The sequence below is a fragment of the Passer domesticus genome, chromosome 1 (assembly GCF_036417665.1).
Source record: "Passer domesticus isolate bPasDom1 chromosome 1, bPasDom1.hap1, whole genome shotgun sequence".
Classification (NCBI taxonomy): domain Eukaryota; kingdom Metazoa; phylum Chordata; class Aves; order Passeriformes; family Passeridae; genus Passer; species Passer domesticus.
Window position 1 is genome coordinate 123975164 of NC_087474.1, and position 24115 is coordinate 123999278.

At 36.8% G+C, this 24115-nt stretch overlaps 1 protein-coding gene and 1 long non-coding RNA gene across 6 annotated transcripts in view; both read right to left on the bottom strand.

Annotated features, from left to right (window-relative positions):
* TOX (thymocyte selection associated high mobility group box) overlaps nucleotides 1–24115 on the bottom strand; it is a 219262-nt gene that overhangs the window by 118409 nt on the left and 76738 nt on the right. The gene's annotated exons all lie outside the window — the stretch shown is intronic.
* Nucleotides 13712–16941, bottom strand: LOC135289481 (uncharacterized). The gene is made up of 3 exons (XR_010352254.1): nucleotides 16796–16941; nucleotides 15861–15941; nucleotides 13712–13895 (listed from the first exon to the last, which is right to left on the bottom strand). It is a non-coding gene; the product is annotated as an uncharacterized LOC135289481 (long non-coding RNA).

Consider the following 24115-nt stretch of genomic DNA (forward strand, 5'->3'; position numbering starts at 1 on the left):
TGCCTTGAAAAGCATAAGGTGAATAATTTCCAATATTTTCAGATCATATTAGCAATACACAAGTGTTTTGACATGCCTGATAGTTGTACTCATAATCAAGATTTTGCAGTTCAGAAATTCTTTTAGCTACATGAGCCAGAACCATACAAGCTGAAATAGTCAGAACATTGATTTAAAAGCTGGGGAAGTATTTTAAGTATTACAGGGCATCACTGAAGATCTTTTGCTAACACAGACAGCAGTGTGAATTATGCATGTGATTTAATTTCTTACTTTTAAACACAGCTTATTGGAAATATATAACCAGCTCCTTTTTAAGGATACACAGTAAAAGCAATGTAATGTATTATGCTACAGCAGGTAATCCAGTTCCTTAGATAGGATTAGCCAACAGATTTATCAAGCAGTCTCTAAGGAAAGCAGAGTTCAAGTCTAGGCTCATCAATAATACATAAATAAACTGAACAATTAGGTACAAAGTGGCTATCTTGTCAGACAACTTATTAACCGATAAATGATATACTCACTGCAGACAGTGTAAAAAGAGGAGATATTTAAAGATAGCAAAGACCTGAAAAGGGAGAGGAAGGTACTGTACTCCTCAGTGTGTTTGTGGACTTGATTCTCTCCAACCGTCCCTTTTGGGCTGAGAGCTATGATGTCTAGAAAAAGGTGATTCAACAACACTTCATTGCCAGGAATCACTTGAGGTTTTTCTGATAGCTAAACACAAATATATTCCTTTGCTCTTTAATCAGTGGTCTAAGGAAAAATATTTACCACTTTCCCAGTGATGGCTACTATGCCTCAACTTCAACTTAATCGGCAAGTTTTATGTAATAAAAATTACATAAATACAGTCATCCCCAGTGTGTAATATCACCACTGAGCATTGCTATGATACAGTCCTATTACTTAGATGCATCAGTTCCTAGAAAAGGGTAGAGGAAAGCAGTCAGGCTTACAACTGGTTTACACAACAACACCAACAGCTCTTAAAAGGCAAATCCATGGTGTTAAGTATCAAAATATAGGACATTTAGTCCTTCTTTACTATCAACAAATTCAAATTAGATTTTATTTTCTGTGCTGCCCTGTACTTTTCAGACAGAAAACAAGAAACCCAGAGGTAGGAAGGACTGTTGCTTTTTTCCCCCCTCAGCCAAGCAAAACAAACAAAAAAAAGTCTCCTTTTCATTTAGATCAACAACTAAGCAAGCAAACTTAGTCCAAATAAAATCTTTTCATATGCACATACCTGCCTCAGCTCAGAAATCATGAACATTTGAAGTACAGATTTCAGGATTTAACTCAGAATGAAACAAATATTTATCCAATATGATGTTTTTCATGCTCAAGTACTCCAAAGTGCTTTGCAAATATTGACTAAATTCTGCCTTTTTTTTCTGTGTGCAGCACCCCTTGACTCCAGTAGCCATTTTGAGGGGTATATGGAAAAGATGAGTTAAGGCCTGACATGCTTTGCTAATAGAAATGTAAATTATCAGTGAAACACAGCCACTTCTGTAGCGAAAAGGGGACATTACCCAGAATACCCTCCAGAGCAGTATATATTCAGGAATTTATAAATATCCTTGCCAGATGGAAAAGTAGTGTGGATGAACTGAAGAAATCTGTGGTGACTATGCTCCACAGCCATTGTGCCTCAGTTAAACAACATGGACAATTTTAACAATACTCACTGTCATTTTGCTCTAGACTCATTTGAGTGAAGAGTCCTTCCATTTTGCATCTGACTACCTCTGAAAATGCACTTTTATGTCTTGTACAAAGACAGGCAGAGCCTGAAGAATAATGTTACCCTCTTACTTACAGGGTAAACTAGTTTTCAGACCAAGAACATCACCCCTATGGGTTCTTGAACCTCCTTCTGTGTTCAGAGGAGGCAGATGACAGCTAATGCAAGCACAGCGCCTGCAGAAAGACTGGCATGCAAGCTGGACTAAAGGAGGATGCACACCTGGGTAGGAAAGTGGGGAGCGAAACAAAAGATGAAATGAGAAGGTAGACAGGTAATAGAGCTGATTTTCCATCTCTGGAAGCAGGTTTCCATGACAGACCAGCTGAATTGTGTATATGATTTGCACATTTTTCTTCTGCTAAGCATAAAAAGACTCTAGGGCAAATGTATCAAACTTCAGATGTGTAAAAGTTGTGATCCAAACTCCAAACAGTGCCCACAACAAAGTGAATGGGATGGTGAAAAGTGTGCATTAACTGCGTCTGGGACCAGGTGTCCCCTGTGCCCTCCATCCCCGAGGAGCTGAAATGGCATCACTGAGGCATTGTGGAACCACATCAGATTCCAGTTCTCTGCTTATTCTGAAGATCAGGGCTAGGGATTATGAAGAATCCATGGGATGGTTTTGCCTGCTGTATTAAAGGATTCCTTTGTCTGAGGGTGACAGTTTTGTGTGTATGCCACTTTTCCCAAGAGCAGGAAATAATAAAGAGTGGGTTGGATTGTGGGATATAGATGCAGGCATTTTTTGCAGCACTACCTGAAGACTCAAACTGGAAAACGAAGTCATGAAGTGAAAAATTTTCATAGTTGCAGTCAATCTATGGACAGGCCGTTGGCACTGCAGCATGAAAATATTGCAACCCTGCCTGCAAACACAACCCATTATTTATTAGTTCAGACTGTTAGTGAAAGAAGAAACAATTTAGCACAATGCTTGGAAGTAAAATGGACTTCTGAATTGCTACAGGATAATTTGCACCCAATTTATGAGTTTTTGCAGAGCTATGAGATGCTTTGATCTGTTTCATATAAAACTTTGTTGAAAATATGTTTCTTAGTGTGAAGTATGAGGCAATAAAAATGTGATTAAGGTGTTCTAGCAATTTTATTTTGGCAACTTTATGCTGTGCCTTTGAATTCCAGTATATATAAAGTTTGGCTCTTTTTCAATTGATAGTTTATCAGCTGAAGACTCTACATACACAAACATTAATAAACTGGCAGACAGTAAAATAAAAGCAGTCTAAAATGACATGCTATAATCTCTCTCTTTAAAAATAAATGTAGGAAGTCATAATGTATAGTTTATAATTACAATATTCAAAGAATTTCAGTTCAGTGAAGCCAAAGGAAATTGCTTACTATGGAACTAAGAATGCGATAAAAAGAAAATTAGGCACTGGCCCTGAAGCTTAAAACCAAACTAAATCACATATTTCCTCAAGCAGAAAGGGAGTCTCATTTTTCATGGGGAAAAACTTTCACAATAATACTAAAACACATAAGTCCAACTACTAATCAGAAGATACACATTAAAAGTGAACAAAACCACTTCTAAAATCCCTTCAATTGTAAACATATTTCTTTAGACCCCAACAGTGATAAGCCTAAAGTAATTGTGGGAATCACTTTCAAATTCTAAACTTGGACTTCTCTTTCCTACACAGAAAATTCAGCCTAGTCAGAGTACTGCTTTAATTAATAGCTGGCATAACACAAGATATCTTTCAAGGTTTCTTGTCCCTATATCCTTGTAAAATGTAAATGAAAATTAACCTTCACAGGGTTATAGTAAACAAATGTTCAGTGGAGGCAAAAAAAAAAAAAGTTTACATGTAAAACTATCACTCTCATATCTGTATGTATAAAGATACTTTATCCTCTAACAAAGAGCTAATCCATGAAGAGCTTCATTAAACATTTTCTTGTACTATTCACATTTATGAAAGTGATTTCTGGAGCCTTAAGGAAGGTTAATGCACTCTCAGACTCTAATAAATGAAAACAGTGTGATTTACACAATCTATGTTCTTTGTCAAATGTAAGCAGTGTATCACTGCAGAAGATCTTTTGCTGACAGGAGCTTACCATATGATGGAGATGCTGGAATCCTCCATACACTGGTTGTGCCTGGCATACCATGCTGTGCCTGTGCAATGATAAAATTAAAACTTGCAGGACAACCTCAGGCTATCCATCTCAGATGCTCAAACTAGTGGATATAGCTCACCAAAGACATGTAGAAATAGTTTTTTTTCACAGAAGAAAATGGAATTAAAATAGAATTTGACAGGTATGGGTTGCCTCAAAATTATGCTACCAAAACCTAAGAATAAAAAATTCAGTCTCTCAGATGATTACAATTAAATAGAGATTACAGACAATTGGTAAGCTCCTGCCTCCTATCACTCAGTACCTAGAGATGAGGACTACTACCATAAGCATGGTGTATTTAATGACTGACCAAGTTCCCCGATTTGAAAATGGCATTTAAAAAAAATTAAGTATTTCACAGAGCTCATCCATTTCTCATCTCTACTAGGAAAAAAAATGAAACCTCTCCATGCAGTTTGTGTTTTCTGGATAACTTCTGCAGTCACAAACAACTGCTTGCCCAAGGTGCAATATAGGTAAAGCAGATATACATTCACAGCCTGACTACCTTACCTGAAGTTAGTGCATCATTCATACTTCTACATGCCTATGCCAGCTGACATACTGAACCCATAAAACACATGGAAAACCATGCAAACAGAAAAGGTATATCTCTAGAAGTCATGTGAGGCTGGAGATCTTTTTTTCCCTGTTGGTCCAAAAATACAGAATTACTTGTGTAAGAAAATAATATTGTTGTGAAAAGTTGTAACAAGATGCTGAAACATACTGTTCATAAGAAAGGTTCACTTGGAAATGACATTATTCATATTGAACAAATAGCAACTCCTATTAATGACCTTGAAGTCAGTGAATTAACCTAATCTAAGTGATTAAAAAAATTTAGTCCAAATATAAGGAAGCACTGCATTAATATTTAACTGTTCCACAGTGTATCTGTTACTCTTTAGCCAAATCTAAAGGCTGCCATGAAGGTTTTATGTGTCTGTTTGGTCATTTCACTCCCCATTAGAACCTTTGTATGCTCCAATATTCAGATAAAAACAGAAATCAAGCAGTGTGATCACTTTAGGTAGAAGAAATTCCAAAGTAGGAGATAACTTAGAAATGGTTGCAAAGATAGTTACTAAAAAAGATAACATACATCTTAGGATTTTAAGCAACACATTCTGAATGATGGGATAAGGGCTTGTTAGAGAGGAGGTGAAATTCTTCCTCTTCTAATCTGGTTAACATTTTCTGAAGAAAGCCACAGGGAGTACTTAGGTTTGGAATTTGCACAATAGGAATTGTGGTATCTGCTACAGCGTTCATCCTTGTGTGAACCATTACATACCCTAAGTAAAGTAAATGAGCAAGGAATCATAGTGTGGTTTTACGGTGGGAACCGAGAATTATTTTGCTTGACACATCTAAAACATTGTTTTTAATAAATTTTTCCTTGACTTGTCTTGATTCTTCATTCCTCAGTGGAAGGCATGTAACTCTTTGCATTTTCTGGGGACACTAATTTCCACAAGAACACATTCAGATAAGGACTTAAAACTGAATACACATTAAGTTATATTTAGGTCTTCAAGTCTTAACATAACACTGAAAATGAACTAGTAAACATGGACAAAGTATCTCCATAAGTTCTACAGAGACATGAGAAAAAAGTCCAAATAAAGCTTACGGGTAGGATGAAAGGTTAATAATAAGGGTAACAGTAAGGCAAATTATTTTTATGATATAATGTAATGGGTTCAGAAGTTCACTAAGAAAAATAAGGCAAAAAAAGGAGACCAGACATTCAAACTGATCTTTCACTTATCGCACATCTCATGTAAATCTTTGCCATAGTCATTAAGATTCTACTGCTAGAAAAAGACACATTCTAGGGGTACACATTTCAGTGGCTCTTAGATCTGATGCATTTCTCCCTCTATTCATCACTATGTAAGCTTAGGAGGTATGTGTACACACACAAATTACAGGAAATATTTTTCAAATGGTACTAATAACTCTCATAGACTTTTTCGGCAAATACAACAATATGACACATTTGGGAAGGAGTGCATTCAATTCCATTTGAAAATGAAGCCCTATCAGTCAAAATAAAATGAAATTTATAAAGGTTATATCATATTTATGCATTTACTAAATATAAAAGTCAACATATGGTGCAATGTTACCATATGCTTGATTTTGTAAGAGCAGATTTCCAATGTAGTAGGAGAGTTCCCCACAATAACAGATCATTAGCTTTGCATTTCCTTTGAAACAGTTCTGGAAAAATAACCTAATAATAGCCAAAAAGTATCCAAGTATGAGACACATGATCTATATGCATACCTACGACAGATTCAAAACACAAAATGGACCCTACAACCTTCATTTGCACAATGTATACATAATGTCTGTTTATTACTTCTTAATAAGCTCTTATTGCTCACAATACAGCAGAAGATAATGAGCATTTTCTGATCTACTAGGTGTGTGAATTTGAAAAAGATGTCAAAAGAAACAAAGTTCTGATATGAAACAAGAACTATAAAAAACCTATTTCAGAATAAAATCATGAGGAAATAATATTTTGTTGTTCACTGAGAGATTATATAAAAGCCATAGTTTGATATGGTCAATTTTGGTTTGGACCCCTGCCATAAATTACCTCTAATGCAGTTTAGATATTCTGCAATAAATGTAAGTGCACTTTAAATTTAAGAATAAATTACAAGCTATCAAATATTTTACAGAAAAATGATGGCATATATCAGAAATCGAAATATTTAAGTGGAAACACTGTTGATCTCCTGAGTTACACTGCTGTACACCTGGTTCTGGTTGCTTTAAAAGGCACCTCAGCTCCTTCTTTCTAAAGAGATAAATATTGCCACTGGACAGCCAGTGAAAAATTTGGAAATTCCATTCTTGGTCCTGTTTTTGATTTCCCAGTGTGAACTTAGGTTAAATATTTCTTTATGCCAATGTCAGCAAAATAATATAAAAATACAACATCAATCCCTATTTTGAGTGCTTTGTGGAAGACGTATTTTTAAATGTCTTTTGAAAGCTTTTTGATCTCCGGTGCCAAGCTGTCAGAAAAGAAGCCAAATAAATGCCAAAAAAATACCCTGTTACAAGTTTTATTTTGGTGCTAGCACTGTCTAAAATGGGTGTATTTATCTATTCTGCTAGTATTTAGCAACATCTGTAAAGCATTACAGGTGAGTGCACTGGAGGTAATGTTTGAGGATCCAACTTGGCTGATTACAGCTGGACAAACTCAATTTTAAGTGGTGAAGAAAATATTCATTGAGAGAGTGAAACATGTATTTTAAAAGACAAAGCAGTAAAACTAAAACAGACATATAAAAAAAAGCAGTATCACCCTCATAGGCAGCAACTCAAAAGGTGAAACTCAGGAGGCCTTTTCTCAAATGGGTGTCTTCCCTCTATGGTACAGAGCAGGCAAACAAGCAATGGATTCACTCAAGCAAGGACCAGTCATGACTGTAGCACAACCAGGGGCTGTGACAGTAGTTGACTAATACATATAAAATACCATGAGCATTTTTCAAAAGAGAAGCAGAAGAGGCCTCCATCACCCCACCTATACACTCAGACAACACTGAGGTTAAGGCCAGATTCACTTTGGCTTTGTAAGACTAATGTTTCCAAAATTAAACACAGCAGAGACTACAGTCTCTACAAAAGGGAACATTAGGATCAAAATAAAGATTGGAGAGGCTTAACAATGTCAAGGATTGTTTCCTGAAAAAAGGAATAATAATGGCTCCTGAAAAGTAGTTGGCGTCATGCCCTTTGACAGATTCCAAAATGGTCCCCGAGCCTCTCTGTTTGTCTGCTCTTACCAATAATTTATTCTATAGTTCATAGCTAGAAAGTGCTCCTTTACATCTTGTAAATGTAACATTTGATGATATCGAGGAATAGTCATCTCCAACTTTGTCAAGCTTAACTTTGTTGGCATGACTGCAGATAAGGCCCCTGGATCTGGATCACCCAATCTACAAAAATATTTTAACCTTTTTTTAGCAAGAAGTGTTCAAATCTGCTGCCAAATGCTACCAGGGTACTCTTAGATCATGAATCTGTTCAATGCTACAGCAGTGAGAAGAAAATATCTCTGCATCTTGTGCATATGCTAAATGATTGGAAAGACTCCCACATTTACTTCTATGGACTTAACATAAAGTCTTGAATGTTAAAGAGGCTAACCAGATTTGCAGGGAAACAAAATTAAACTAATACTTATGAAGAATGGACTCTGAATAATTCGTTCAGATGAAAAGGATGGCATAAGAAACTAAAAAGTGAGAATTTATAGTTATGCAGTGAAGAGCAGGGAAAGTAAATTCACTGGAAAATTATCATTAAAAGGATACAAAAAATGGAAAATGTTTTGCTAACTTGTAACTCATAAAAACTAAGAAATCAATATAAATTCACTCATCTGGTGAGTTCTGCTTATAACACTTGGCTTCAAATTACAGATTTCAACATTGTCAAATTCAGACAGGATTTTACCGCTATTCACTTCAGCCACAGATTTGAGTGCAATTAACTCAGTCAAAATCTTACAGAGGTTCTGTTGATGAGTCAACCTGGCATAAATCAAAAAACGCTTGGCTTTTAGGAGTATTGTCCACAAAGAGCTAATAAATACATTATTTGTAGTTTGTATGTTTATATATATAAAACTACACACACACAAAAATAGCTACTGCAAAAGCTGTATGCAGTTTTCTGTTCTCATTCCCATGTCACATTTACTCAATTTACCAATCAAAACAGCATCTCTACAATTTCGAGCCTGTAGGGTTAACAGAGTCAGTGTAAAGAAAACTGTCTTTTGTCTTCCTGCATCACTGCTAATGACAATCATTCTATATAATTTTATTTTTCAAAAGAGAAATAACAATGTTCAAAATAGAATGAGAATCAAAACAAGAAAGTGTAGTGCTGAAAGTCTAAGCCATTTCTTAGGTTTCTGACGCCTGTGAGAACAATGGGTAGTAAGTAATAAATGCTATTTGGCACCAATGCAAATAGACTACAGTGTTCACATTAACTTCACTGCAGTTCCTCTTCAACTCCACCTGAAGTAAGAGGAGCTTTTCTTCCCATCCTACCACGTTCTTCTACAATGCACACATCAACAACAGTAGCAAGCACAGCAGGCATATGAAGAACTACTTAGCAGCAGAGGCTTTCCTTGCTGCCTGAACAGGCCATTCTCCATCTCCAAGACAGACACGTCAGATTCTCTTTTGCGTAACATTTTTGACTGAAACTGCTTACCTGAAACATGTCCACTTCATATAATGCTTTAGCAAAAGTACCTTCAGCTCTAACAGTTATAAAGAAGAGGAAATTATTCAACAAATAATAGTAAAATGAAGCATTACTTAAATAAAAAAGCCATACTTAAAAACCTAAGTTAAACAGCATTAAGTTACTAAATAAATTATTCATCCCGGCATAAGTTTTATTTGAAGAATGCTCACAGCAATTATTTAATCAGCAATTTACTCATGTCATATACTGAATAAGACTGCAATAGCTTCTTTTAGTAATGATCAGTTTTAAAAGTGTGCAAGAGATCTCTGGATTTGTAGACGACACTCAGTAGAAAATCTACTGACTGACTATTTGACTGAAGCAAGATATCTGTGAAGACACCCAAATCCACTGTATTTTGTCGTCACTAGTCCCAAGAACATCCACACTGGTCCTTGGAAATTCTCATGACTATATTTAATTACAAACCATTAAGAAAACATAAGATTCATGAATTGCTGGCAATATAAAATATGAGTGGCAAGCTCCCAGAACCTGTACAGACCTGTCTAGGTTCAAGTCACAGACACATTCAGGTTGGAAGGGACCTCAGCAGGGAACTTGTCCAGCCTCCTGCCCAAGGTAGGGTCAACACTACTGACATGAAGTTGTTCAGACCTTTGATCAGCTCAGTCTTGAAAACCTAGAGCAATCAAGATTCCACAGTATCTCCAAGTAACTGGTTGCACAGGTTTAATTATCCCCACTGAGAATTTTCTTTTCTGTCTATCCAATGGGAACACCCCATATTTCAATTTATAAACACCCTGTTAATCCAGTGTGCAGCTCAGTAAGAACATGGCTGTGTCTTCCCAGAAATTTTTTGTGGATTCTGGGGTGGGGGGGGGGCTACTCTTAGGTACCTCAAATCTACCTCTTATTTAGGTTAAAAAACCTTGGTCTCTAGATCTCTCTCTGACAACCTTGTTGGCTTTTCATTAAAATTGTTCCAGTTTACAAAGTGTTTCTACATTAACAAGCCCAAACCTGGACAAGTCATTAAATTATTCTGTGCTCTAATGATTATGAAGAAAAAAGGAATAATGACAGACTTGTTGGTACAGCCCAGTAACCTGTTAGCCTCTCCCACTTCTACAGCACAGTGCTGGCTAGTGTTCAACCCACTGTCCCCATTAGCACCCCCAGATCATTTTCAGCAGCATACCAGTCAACCAGATCGTTGCTGATGAGTCCCCAGCCTGTACCAATGCAGGGGTTGGTTCAGCCCAAGTGCACGGCTATGCATTTTGCGTTTTGAATTCTTGAGGTTCTTGTTGGATGATTGTTCCAACCTGTGTAGGTGCCTCTCAGTGGTGATGCTGCCCCCAAGCATGTCAACAAGCCTTTTCAATTCTGTGTCATTTCCATACCTGACAAGATTGTGTCAATGAACTCCTCCAGCTCTTTGAAAAAAATGCTGAACACACTAGGTCCCAGAAGAGACCTGTGAAGACCTCTGCGTTTAACGAAACTCAAGGCAGTATGTGGACCATTAACTGCTACACTTGGAGTCTGATGAACCATCCAGCTCCTCACACATCTATCATTCCACCCTTCTAAACAGTACTGTTCCAACTCAAGTACAAGGATGCTGAGGGAGATATGTCAAAGCCTTCATGAAGTCAAGATCAAAAATCCACTATTCTCCTTTCACCCCCAGATTCAGACATTTCAACACAGATGGCAGAGAGGTCACTGGGCATGATTAGTCTTTAGGAGATCCATGCTGCTACACCTAAGTACCTTATTCTCTTGCACGCGTGCAGAAACAACGTCTGAGAGGGCACACTCAATTATTCTCTCAGCAATCAAATCAGCTTTAACCAGCCTGTAGTCCCTTAGGTGATCTTTCTTGTCCTTTTTGAAGATGGGTGCAACATTTCCTGTCTCCAGTCATTAGGAATCTCTTCTAGCCCCTCAACAACAAAGGAGAATAGCCTCTCAATGCTTTCAGCCAGTCCTCTGTGTCCTGGCTGCTCCCCATCCAATCCTACGGACTTCTATGGGTCAACATTTCTCAAGAGATCCCTGACTTGATCCTCTCCTACCACTGGTAAATGCTCTTTTCCTTGAATCCTGCCTCTAGCCTCAAAGGATAATGTGATTTTGTCAGTGGACACTGAGGTAAAGATAGCATTGATCACAGGTTTATCTTCCTTCACTTTTACTATTCACTTTCACAATCAGGATTCAGCAGCACCCCCCACATTTTCTTTGGGTTTGTTTTGTTTTGTTTTGTTTTTTCTTTTTTATTGTTCTTGCAATAACAGAAGCTCTTCTCGCTGTCACTTTTTGCCACTGTAGGTGTGCTAAATTTTTCTCAACACCTCACTCGTAACGTCTCTTGAGATTTGCAACATAAGCTCCTAAACGTATCCACCAAATGCCAGAGATGTTCTAGGAAGCATTAAGAATCAATAACATATTCATTTTGAAATTCAATGATGAAAGCTTACATAGTTCCAAGAGGCTTATCATAAAACTCCTGAATCAAAACTTGTATTACTGTTTTTCTCTTAAAAAACTCAAACCTTTAAGCACAAATACACTGCAACAATTGAAATAAATGACAGGTGGAAGAATTACTCTTCAACAGGAGCAAGTTCTCCAACAAATCTCCCTTGCAAATGCAACAGTGCAAGTCTTACAGTTGATCAATACAGTCTTCATGCTGTACCTGGTTGTACATGGGAATACAGAGGCATGATTTGGTGTTAAGCAGCAGGTTACAAAGGCAGTCTGCAGCAATTCCACCAAAATCATCAGGAACTGCTCCCAAACCTTTTTGGTGCAAAGAAAGAAGCTGAACATTAATTATGCCATTCTCCTTAGCTCCTACTTCATCTTCATTGCCCTCTCCACAAGCTGGCACTGGATTTGTTTACTTTGTTGTTTACCTCTGATGAGAAGTGTATTTTCATAGAAATTTTTCAGCACAAAGGTATTGAGAAGTACTCAAAGAGATTACACTTGGATGAAACAAAACTGCCAGATGTACTGCAACTGTTAATGAGTGTTAGATCCCTTGGACCAACCAAATTTGAGCTGATACAAAGTCACACATCTCCAAAAAACAAATATAACAACAAAATGCACAAAGCCCATGCCTGGTCCTGAGCACCATCTGTTTAATTCCACAGACCTGTTAACCTGCTGCTGAAGGGGTTTTTTAAGCTCTAATAGCTTAATCTACCACTCTAGACTAAGAGCAGTAAAGTTAAGGCACTTGCCACTCCTGATGACTCTGAAGCCATAGGCTATCACAGAAATATGGATTTTTCCTTAAAACATCTAACTGTTCAAGATTATGCCCAGGAAATATGCATCTCATGAAATTATTAATGTTTTAAAATTAAGTGTTTGAAGTACATTTTATGATGTCAAAAAGCCTGAACCTGCTTTCCACTTAATATTCTTTGTTAAATGACATTTTAGGCAATGAAAACGGACACTTTAATTGTTCTGAAATACAACCTTGCTAGGAATGAAAATATTAAAATTTGTTTTAAATTTTTTTAATCTTTTTTTTTGTTTGTATGATGAAAATACAGCCTTTCCTGTTAAGTTTTAGAAATAGCGATATGACAATTGGTCACTCCTAAATACAGAGGAGTACACATAAAATTTAATACAATACAGAACCCCATAAATCAGCTCATTACATATCTCAAAGATTTCATGAATTTGAGATGTTGGGACTCAATAATATAAAATAAATCTTGGATTTGACACTGTATCCTCAATCCCAAATAAAAAAAAATGTTATAACTTTTCACGTAATTATTGCTATGAAATAAGAATTCCATAGTGATAAGATCTTATGGACATACTATTGGTAAATTTTATGGATTTCCAAATTTGCATAAACTACTATAAAATTTTCAGTTCCCTTTTTTTGAACAGAAAAATTCTATTTATTCAATTTGAAAGGCATACAATTACCTTCATCACTTTTAATACATTTTTAAATTGAAATTAACTGACTATGTACTATAAAACACAAAGATATTAATTTTGCAGCTGTATTTTTCTGGAAGAGTGTCAAATGTTTTGGGGTTTTTTTAATAAATGGAGTGTGAAATGACAAGAATATACAAGTACAGTGTTGAAAAGATAGTATTTTCTTACCATGAAGAAACTTTTCACTGCAAGTGGAAACTGGATGCTACACAAAATGGACTGTCAGGACTAAATTACAGTCATCCTCATTCTATCATCAACTCATATACAGCAATATCTTTGTACTTTTGCCAGTGCCACACATTTGCATTCTAGTTAGAGTAAAGTAGAAAGACCTATGCAATTCCCCAGTTTAATGCAGAAGCTTGCTGCTACAGCTGCTCTGAATGTGACCCATATAAATGTCTGACCCTCACTTCTAAACAGCCTTTGCAACTGCTAGCAATTTATTTATTGGTTTAGACTCACAACAAGAAAACGATCCAAAGTTTTGTCAAAGAGGAAAATAAATAAATGTTGGTGATGTTAATTAGCATGCTACAGCTGGTTTAAAAGCCAATATCGAAATATTTGTTTAAATTATATGAGAATAATGTCATTGACAAGCTCTGAGAAGGAGACAAATGGTATTGGAAATTATATCCATGATGATCCCCTTTTGTAGTCTGTAGTCTTGTTAGGACACATGTTGGGCATGTTCCAGCAGATCCTGAGAGAAGATACAGAACTACCATCATTTAATGAACTTCAGCATTTTTGCTGAGTTCATTGAACAGCTCATAATTGTGCAAGGTATAAAAATAATACTCAGTTACTTAGTTATGATACATTAATGAACAAAACAAGGCAAAGAACAGGACATGATTTCCAGCCATCTTTAGGCTCTAATGGTAAAAGAGCCTTGTCTGAATCTAGAACCACCATTCTCACCATAATACAAATTTGAAAAACACAGTAAAGCCAAGACAACTTTTATCTTGTAATAATTAATAGTTCTTATTTTATATGCTGATCAACCTGTAAAGAGAAGTGAAATATACATTTTAATACTTTCTATTACTATCTGCCAAATGATGAAGACAAGAATTTGTGGGAAGTGGTGAGTCTTAAATTTAGTTTGACCACATTAATCAAAGCCTTGTAAGTATTCTGTGCTTAAGCGGATGAATTGTAGTCGCAGCTCTGCTAAAAATCAGTCTGCACGAATACTGAGTTATCTCATACATTCATCTGCTGAGATTACAGTTTTCTGTTTTCTACAGTAATAACAAACCTCATTAAATGCTCAGCTTTGTTAGCAGGAGTCAGTGGAAGGTCTCCCTTCTCCTCGGAAAAGAAGAGAGCATGCAAAGTTTGAATATGAAACTATAGTTCTGGCATAGTCTGGTCTGTGACTAAATGGTACCCTTTCAACTTAATTGCCATATGGAACAGCTTCCTAAGGATGGAGCCTGATCAGTAACAAATAAATATTCAGGATCAGAGTAAATTGTGTCCCACTTAGTCTAAAACACTCCCTTCATTAAACAATTATTTTCAAATATTTTAATCATATTTTGAGTGGTTTTACTGGGGATTGTGTGAGACCATCTGAGATTTCTTCATAGAAATACTTAGGGAAAATAATTAATTGTCCAAAATGCCTATTTTTTAGTTGTAATAGAATCATAGACTCATAGACTTGTTTAGGTTGGAAAAGACTTTCAAGATCAGGCAGTCATTAACTGAACACTGCCAAGTCAGCCACTAAACCATGTCTGCAAATGCTCCATTAAGACAACTTAGGAGTACCTCCAGGGATGGTGAATCCACCATTTCCCTGGGCATCCAGTTCCAATGCTTGACTACACTGTCACAATGATGAAATTTATTCTAATATACAATCTAAACCTCCCCTGGTGCCACTTGACACCATTTCCTCTTGGCCTGTTCCTTGTTTTGTGGGAGAAGAGACCAACCCTCACCTAACTACAACATCCTTTCAGGTATTTCTAGAGAGTGATAAGGTAATCCTTGCATCTTTGCTGCCATGTGGATTTTCATTCCCTACCTCCAGACAGCAGAGCAAAGGATCTCACTAGCCCTCTGTCTGTCAAACTCCGGCACACCGCCCCCAGACTCAGCTTTAGTGAGACAGGTTTTAGCCCTTTCACCCTGCCAATTTAGTTTAAAACTCTCTCAATGAGCCCTGCTAACTCCTGTGCAAAGACTTCTTCCCCCATTTGAGGCAGGTGTACCCCATATTTTGCCAGAGGCCTGCTGTTGTGCAGATCGACCTATGACCTCTCCCTTTAGAAAACTTGAACCATGATAAAAAAAAAAAAAAAAAGTTAACTGGAAAAATCACTACAGTGATTGCCAGAGATACGATTTCACAACTCTGGTATAGAACTGACAATCTTAGCTGAAAGACATCTTCCAATATGAGCCAAGGTTGGTGATAACAGAAAGTCTATGATGATAACTCTGGACTCCATAGTTCTAAGATAAATGTAGAAATTAAAAGATGGATTCAAAGTTCATTAATTTTAACTTTTAAATATCCATATTAGGTCCAGACATTCAGTTCTTTTGCAGACATTTTTGATAAGAAAGGACAAGCTTTTGCTAAAGAAAATTATGTGATTTCATAGTTAGCTCTGTTTATAAAGGCTAACATAAAACTATGAAAGACCTTCTGTGTGATGACACCGTCATGGTTTAGCCCCAGGTGGCAGCTAAGTACCACACAGCTTCTCACTCATCCGCCATCCTCCTGGGTAGGGAGAATTGGAAAAGAAAAATTAAACCTTGTGGCTTGAGATAAGAACTCTTTAACAATTGAAGCAAAATAAAATATTCTATTAGCTATTATTGTTTTTGTTGTTGTTGTTGTTGTAATGGAAAGAAGAGAGGAACAAATCACAATACATAAGATAAATGATGCCCAGTACAGCTGCTCACCACCCAAAGACTGACGCCCAGCCCATCCCCAAGCAGTGATCAGCCCCTTCTGCCAGCTCCTCCCAGTTCACACACTGGGCATGATGTTCTATGGTTTGGAATATGATTTTGCCTAGTTTGGATCACATGTCCTGTCCATGTTACTCTACCCTCCCAAGCTTCTTATGCACCTGTTCACTAGCAGTGCATGGGAAACCAAAAATTCACTGCTTTACAGTAAGCATCCTGAGCAACAACTAAAACCTCAGACTGTTATCAACCCCATTCTCTTACTAAATTCAAACCAAAACAGTGTATCAGCTGTTAGGAAGAAAATTAACTCTATCCCAGCTGAAACCACGTCAGGCACTAAGGCAGGCAAACATGAGTCTGGAATCAGAACAATTTTTCAGCTAGGTCTTATTTCAGGGCTTGCTGCTGTGTAAGCTCAGCTTGGCCAGGATCAAGCCCCAGCTAATGACAGATACCTTAGGCAGACTGGGGAATGCCTAGCATAGCAGAGGAAACAATTTATATGTTGTGCTTGTAGGGGTTTGACACTTTTCTGTGTAAAGCTGAATCACATTTTTGCCCGTCTGTCATGAGCACCATGAAGGCTGCAAGTTCCTCAGGGCAGGAGCCTGTTAAACACTTAGCACAACACAGGAGCTCTGAGCTAATAATTACCGTTGCTATTAAATACACTGTGGCATAGCTGTTTCAGTAGCCTTATCTTCTTATTTCTGTAAGGCTGTCAGTATAATAATGTTATACTGAATTCAATAGAGAGGTTTGGGGAATGTGAGGAAATGCTCTATCAGTTTTCCTGATCTCCTGCAGTGCTAGGCAGCACTTTTGACACCAATAATCTATGGCCTCACTGTTGCCAAGAATGAAAAAATGTGTTCACACAATTAACATGTGACATCACACGGAATCACCCACCAGGAAAACTCTTAGCTTCCATGCATATTATGACTGAAAAACAAACACATTTGTTCCCAAAATTAAAAGCACCAGCAATTTAACCACCTTCAGTTCAAACTGAAATCACAATTCCCTGCTCCATTTCTCCCTCATGCAAGACAACTCTTTGATGGACTAACATAGATAGGAGTCCCCAGATGAGATCTAGGCATGAAATGCATCATTTACACTCAGAGTTTTGTTCTGTATCTACAAAGAGGAGAAGCATACTGCCTTTTCCAGAATCATCCATTAGAGCTCCCAAACCCATATGTGGCAGTGGAGTGGACTGGCTGAGCAAATGCAGTCAAAGCCAAAAGTTGAGGCCCATAACAGCCCTTCTCACATGTATGAAGTAAGGAACTTACACTCATTGTGAAGACATTGCTCGGATGGAAGCACATGATTTGCAAAATGAGAATTCTACTGCAGAAAGTCAAGGATATTTTAAGATCTCAGGCTTTGTTTCTCTTCATCTTAGGCTTTTCTAGATGGGACATATGGAATTAGGAAGATGCAAAAAAAGTAATTTTAAAAGTATATTGCCCAATCAAAATTTTGATTGGACAGCACCTGCACATCTCAAATCTGTGTGATTGTTTTAATACAGAAGTATTGTTAGAATTCTAAAAAGCTTTTTTCTGTCCTTTGTTTACACACCAATTCTTATTTATATAGATAGACATTCCACACAGAGAATTAAAAATGTTGAATGAGGCTAGTACTTTCCTACATGCTTCTTTTACTGCATGACTAGATAAAGGAACCCCTTCACATATACACATATTGCAAATATGCAAGCTAAACTCTATGTGGAATTTTTAATAATAAAATAAAAATTCCAGGTTTGTAGATACTAAATTATTGATAGATTTTCCATTTAAATGTAAATTTGACTTTTGGTTTCAATGGAATAAGTATTCTTTCCAAAATTTTTCAGTAACATTCTGAAATGTGGGAGAAAGCTGGCAGTATGAGATCTGTCTAGGCTTGCTTGGTATAATTTTTAGTAAGATAATGTTGGTGCATTTTCTTTTATCAATTCATCCAAGTTTTTTATCATTCATTTTTGGAAAGAAAATGAAGTGCATTGTACACCTTCCAGGTTAAGTAAAAATAAGACAGTTTACTTGTAGATTTTTGTGTTTATGGGGTGGGAAGGAAAGTGGATTTTGCAAAATAATGATTTCCTGGTAGCGTAAAATACAGGGAAAAGCAATGAGAGTTCAAGAGTTGCATTATGACCAAAATTCACTATGTGTTTTTTATTATGTCGGAAAAAAGTCTTTTAAGAAATGGAAATCACTACATTCTATTGATTCATGCACAGAATCTTCAGACATAAGTCATCAGTGTTGACACTTTCAAATACATAAAACGTGACATCTGCTCCTACAAACTCACTACACAGGCTGTAAATCATCAAAGAGAAAAACAGTTCAATGTCATTTCAGCCACTGTAAGCTATGGTTTACAACTGAGATAAAAATAGTCATACTGTCTCTATGACATCTAAACCACTTTTCTACTGCAGTATTCTATGTTCTGATTTATCTTTCTGGTTGAACAACACACAATCAATTGTAAGCAACTAGTGTAGTTTGATTCCAGTCAACAGCAATTTTCTCCAGCTTTATCTTTTTTACCCCTCACTGCACTGACTTTAAGTGATCTCCCAAACCCACCCTTTTCCATGCAGTGTTTTGTGGAGTCTCTGAGGACTTATATTCACCATTTTAAAGTGTAAAAGTACAAGACAAATGCATAACATATTTAATGGTTTCCAAATACTTGTAAAATCCTTTTTGTGTTACACCAATCTGTGTTCACACTAATGAAGAATGTATATATGCATTTTTCAACACCGATAGCAGGGATCACAGTAAAAGGTACTTTTAACATGCACCATTCCTCACCAAAGAAAGCAGTATCAAATATCTTGATCTTTCCTTGAAAGAAATGTTAAATTGCTTCCTATAGCTACTTTGTCAACCTAATTATTATTATTCAAACCAATATTCAATTTGCATAAAGTACTAAAACAGTTTTTCAAACCTTCAGTGATTTACTTCATTTAATTATGAAGTGAGAACATGACTATTGCAAGTGGCATATTTTGTTATTATTAGCACCTAAGAGATCACAACATGCATTAGGATTCAAATATTTCTTGAACAAGAAAAAGCCCAAGGAGGTGAAATATTTTAACCACACGTATTTAGTCTTAGTGTTTGCAGTAGAAATAAAACATTTATATGGCTAATGAAAACGTAAAGAATAGGCCCATCACTACAACAAGTGACACAGTGATCTTGTAATACACCACACATGGGTAACTGCCAGCAAACAGAAAGCAACAGAGCAGCACATTAAAGAGCCAAAGTCCAGGATGAGCCAGAAATAGCTTTTTCCATTTCCAGGTTGTAAAATCTTCCTAACGTACATGAAGACAAAATCACATTCCTTTCAATTTAATTTTATTTCACTTACAGATTTAGTTTTCTGGGCACATCCCCTTTCTGGAAAGGACATGAGCTTTACCCTTGGAAGACCAGTGTCCAGAATCTCACCTTTAAACAACCTGGCAGCCACACCAGAATCTATTTCTACAAGCATGCACTCACCCAAAGTATCAAAGAATCCTTCCCACACAGAATTTCACCCAAACAACAACAGTAATGCAAAAAATAGTTTTACTAGTGAATAAGTTAACAGTTTTCCAATGACAGGTATTACAATTAGTTCTTAAAACAGTCTAAATGTGTTGTGAGTTTAAGTATGAAGACTATGAGAATTTTATCATCTTTCCTTCCTATTTAATGCACTGTTTCATTAATTTTGATTCCATAAGCTGATTTTTAGATGTCAACATAACTTCTCTCTAAATTCACCACACAGATGTACATGAATGAAGTGGGGAAGCCATCCCCAAGTTTCAAATTTAATAATTACAAGTCAGATACACACATCTGTGAACTTGCAGAACTACAGTCCTCAACAGTTTCCTTCAGGAGCGCTCCTGAAAAAACACCAAAAATCCAGTACAGCGTGAGCAGCACTGCCTGCCTCAACCTGTTGTTAAGGCTGTGCCCTTTTGTTCACTCAACCTGTAATTAACCCCAGGGAAACTCTCTGTGTTTTCTGGCTAAATGCACTATCTATCCTTCAAACCATATACTGGTGTCTATAAGGTATATTCTGCTGTATTAGTGATTGAAATCTGATAGCAAATTCATACAGACTATTACGTGCATGTGCTATCATGCACATACACACCGTATGCTGAGTTTGTCTCCCTAACCTGTCTGTAAATTCTACAGCCATTGCACTTTGGTTTTATAAATCCCAGCTTCCAAAACCAGATTTCAGAGATTTGGCTGCAGTGGTGTCCAGAACTTATCCCATTTACTGTTTTGTTCTCACTAAATACTTGCTTGCACATTCCCAAAATACAGTCTGCTGTCAGCCAAGAAGCCTAGAAAGCTAAATCAGATTTGAGACATTTGCACCAGCGGTTCTTTCCAACTCTCTAACATAGTCATATGGTCTAGCTCATAGCAAGATTAGAAAGGCAACATTTTTTCACACATTTCCACGTAAAATCTTGATTTGTCATGTGCGTGCGCACATACACGTAGAGGAAATGAAGGCGCGTGTGTGTGCACACGCATGCACATAAAAGCAGATTAGCAGATCTTATCTCTATCCACTGAAATGTCTCTTTTCTTTCCAACTGTTCCACTGCTGAATGCTACTTGATGACATGCAAAGTGTTCTCAGTTCTCACTGAAATTCAATAAAACTATGGGGACACTCAACAGTTCCAAAATACCTGAGGCACAGACACAAGTATAACTACATGGAAGAGGAAGAACAGTATAATTTATGGTCGTGGAAGAGGATAGGTCTGCACCTGAAAATATTTATTAACCTGATGAATAGTCTGTTTTGTGAAAGCTAATCTAATTATGTAATCCGTTCCAAAACCATAAATTATCCCCCCATACGCACCATGCCTCTATGCTAAGAATAAAGAGGTGTCTTATAATATGTAACTGGATATTTAAAAACATGAAAATACTAATTTTAACATTATCAGAACCAGTAGGAGTATTGTAAAACTTCTTTTACTTTCATTGGAAAAAAAAATACTGTATATTTGAATGTTTATTTCTGTATTTGACTGGATGGCAATGATGCATATTAATAACCCTCTCTCATGAGGGACAGTCCCAATGGCATTTCAAAGTAAAACATCTATGTTTTTCCAATTTTGTAGTTCCAAAAAGCTTTCCTAGATGGATGAGTTTTGAAAAAATTTATACGTCGACTTCACCAATTGCCATAAATATCCAGGATTTACCAAAATTTAGCTGCTTCAAGCTGTAAAAGGCTGGTATATATCTCTGATAGGGGCTGCATGAATTTAGAAACACCAATCCTTAGACGTCCCAGTGATTTTGGAAATCTCCACCTAACACTGGATCTGTGAACACGCAAAAGCATCTAAGAATTCACCTACTTAGGCTACAAAAATAAATCCTGTAACGTCACTGACTTCCATAGTTGCTTCCTAATATGTAATGCTAAAAATTATCTCTATTCTAAAAATTACTGTATTCACAGAGTAAGGCAAAGGTACTTTACATTATCAAGTCCCTCATCACTTGCTAACAGTTCTGTGGCAAATCCTTCTGCCCATAAAGTGGAAGAGAAATTCTTCCATATGCTGTTCTATTTGCAGCTAGTTTCAACAAAAACTTATTTGCAGGAGAGGGGACAGTTATGTCAGAGAAATATTGAATGAACAGACACACTACTTTTTCTCCTGCACAAAGTCTTGGAGCTCAATCTTTGAGGAAAACTTCCCCACCACCTTCATTGGGAGACCTTGGCACCTTGTGACAAAAGGCCCATGGGGCAGCCCTCTCCTATCCATGAAAACTAACCAATGCAAGCAATCTCACTGTGGCCAAGGGGCTTACCTGCACAAGTAATTTGTTCAATGACAAAATAAAGGCTGAAGACTGAGCCACCACATACAGGTGATGGGAAATTGAGGATAAAAAGCAAAAGGCATATAAAATGTAATTTATCTAGCATTACATGTTATCTTTATTATTTTCATTTTGTTGCTGAATTGGTAGAACTAGCATATAACTGGAAAAAATTACTAGTGACAAATCTATTAGTGTATAAAGGGAGATATTTCTTACAAGTACCTAGAGTTATATACAAACCTAATGCTATACACTGAACTCCCACTGACACAAATGAAAGCTTTACACAAACAGTAAGTACAGAATGCATTCATCAGTTTGTATGCAAAAATCTGCAGCTGAGGAAATATTTCACCTAACATAGGAAATAGCTGACTGGGATCATCTGGGGAACAGACAACTCACATCTAAAGTACAAGAGTTCGTATGCAAAATAATGGCTATTCCTTTTTCCATTCACAACACATGCATTGACATAGGCATTATGTACAAAAAGAAACATTATCAATATATTATTTGCAATTTCAAATTGGGTTTCTGTGACTTCCCCTTTTCTGGATAATACAGAATACTGTCAGTACTGGTTATTTTTTCACAATAAAAATACTTGGCAAAGGGACTTGGAGTTTTGACTGAAACAGACAAACTGAAGAAGGTTTGGAGTTTATGTTTATGTGGCAGTAGTTGTGTGCTTTCCAGAAAAATACTTCTTTCTTCAGAAATTAAGTGTCTTAAATGATATCTCAAAGAAAAAAGAAAAGATATGTCCTACACCTAACAAGTTTAAGCACTGAATACTTACTTAATTCACTATGAAAACCATGTGGAAAAATGAAAGATGTAAAAAGTTATATTGTGAGACACTAAGAACTACTAACAGTAAGAAAAGTGTTTCTTTGTTCTCTATATCCCTGCAACAGGCTCAAAAATTTACATGTACAGGCAGCAATAAGAGATGATGGTTTCTAGTGACAGAGTCTCCTGAAAGCACCTCAGCTATTTGTCCTTTGCAATTTCTAGCCCATTTTACTCCAAAAAGCCTTGGCATCATCTCACCACATTTCCTCATGAAATCACATATGGCCATGCAAATAGAATATTTCTCTCCTTGAAATCTGCCATGTTCTGTGACTGTGTATGCAAAGACTTAGGCTTTTTTATCATCCAGCCCAGTTAAACTTCCCTTGGCTCTCCTTGTAGATGTTTCTAAAAGGGCTGTCAGACACTGAGCTAGGCCAGGTTGTCATGCCCCAAACTGGACACCTGTGCCAGGCTTCTGGGCAAAGAGCTTCCCTGCTCAGTGGCAGAAGTCTTTAATACAGTCCAAACCTTCTGCTCTTTACCAAGTCTGCATTTTGCTCCATCCATCTGTAAAATAAGGAACATGGACATTTTTATGTTTCCTGACTACTGATGGTTGACCTGAAGTATTTTACGCCAAACTACATGGGCACGCTGTTGGCTTCTTTGGGAACGGCTGTTTTCTCTCCTTTCTCTATTGGCATCCTGCTGGCACCAATGAGGTGCATGTAGTTTAATAAAAGCACATAACACATCTGCTTTCTCTTGCTGTAACAGCTCTGCCTAGCTGTCAAGACATCAAAAACTTGCTCTTCCTAATTCATAATCTAAAAATCATACAAGAAACAAATTTAAGTTTCATATGTATATTACATTATTAGTCAATGATATATGATGTCTTGTATATGATTTTGAGGAAAAATCTAAGATCACTTACTAGGGGCTCTCAAAGACACTCCCAGTCTCATAAAAGGATCATTCATCAGCACATTCTCATCCATACATGGATGCTCAGATTCCATGCACTAAGGTTACTATGTTGCCAAATTTAGGATTGAGTTTATGGCTCTTAATGGGATTACAGATAATTTTTGAGACTTTGGGGTATATATTCAGGATAATGTGATTTGACCACAGCAAAAGTTTGGTTTAATTCCGTTTAAGACTGCGTTCTCATTGGGAGTTTAATTACCTATTGATTTTGGCAGAACTGCTGCCCATCATCATAGTAGACATCTTT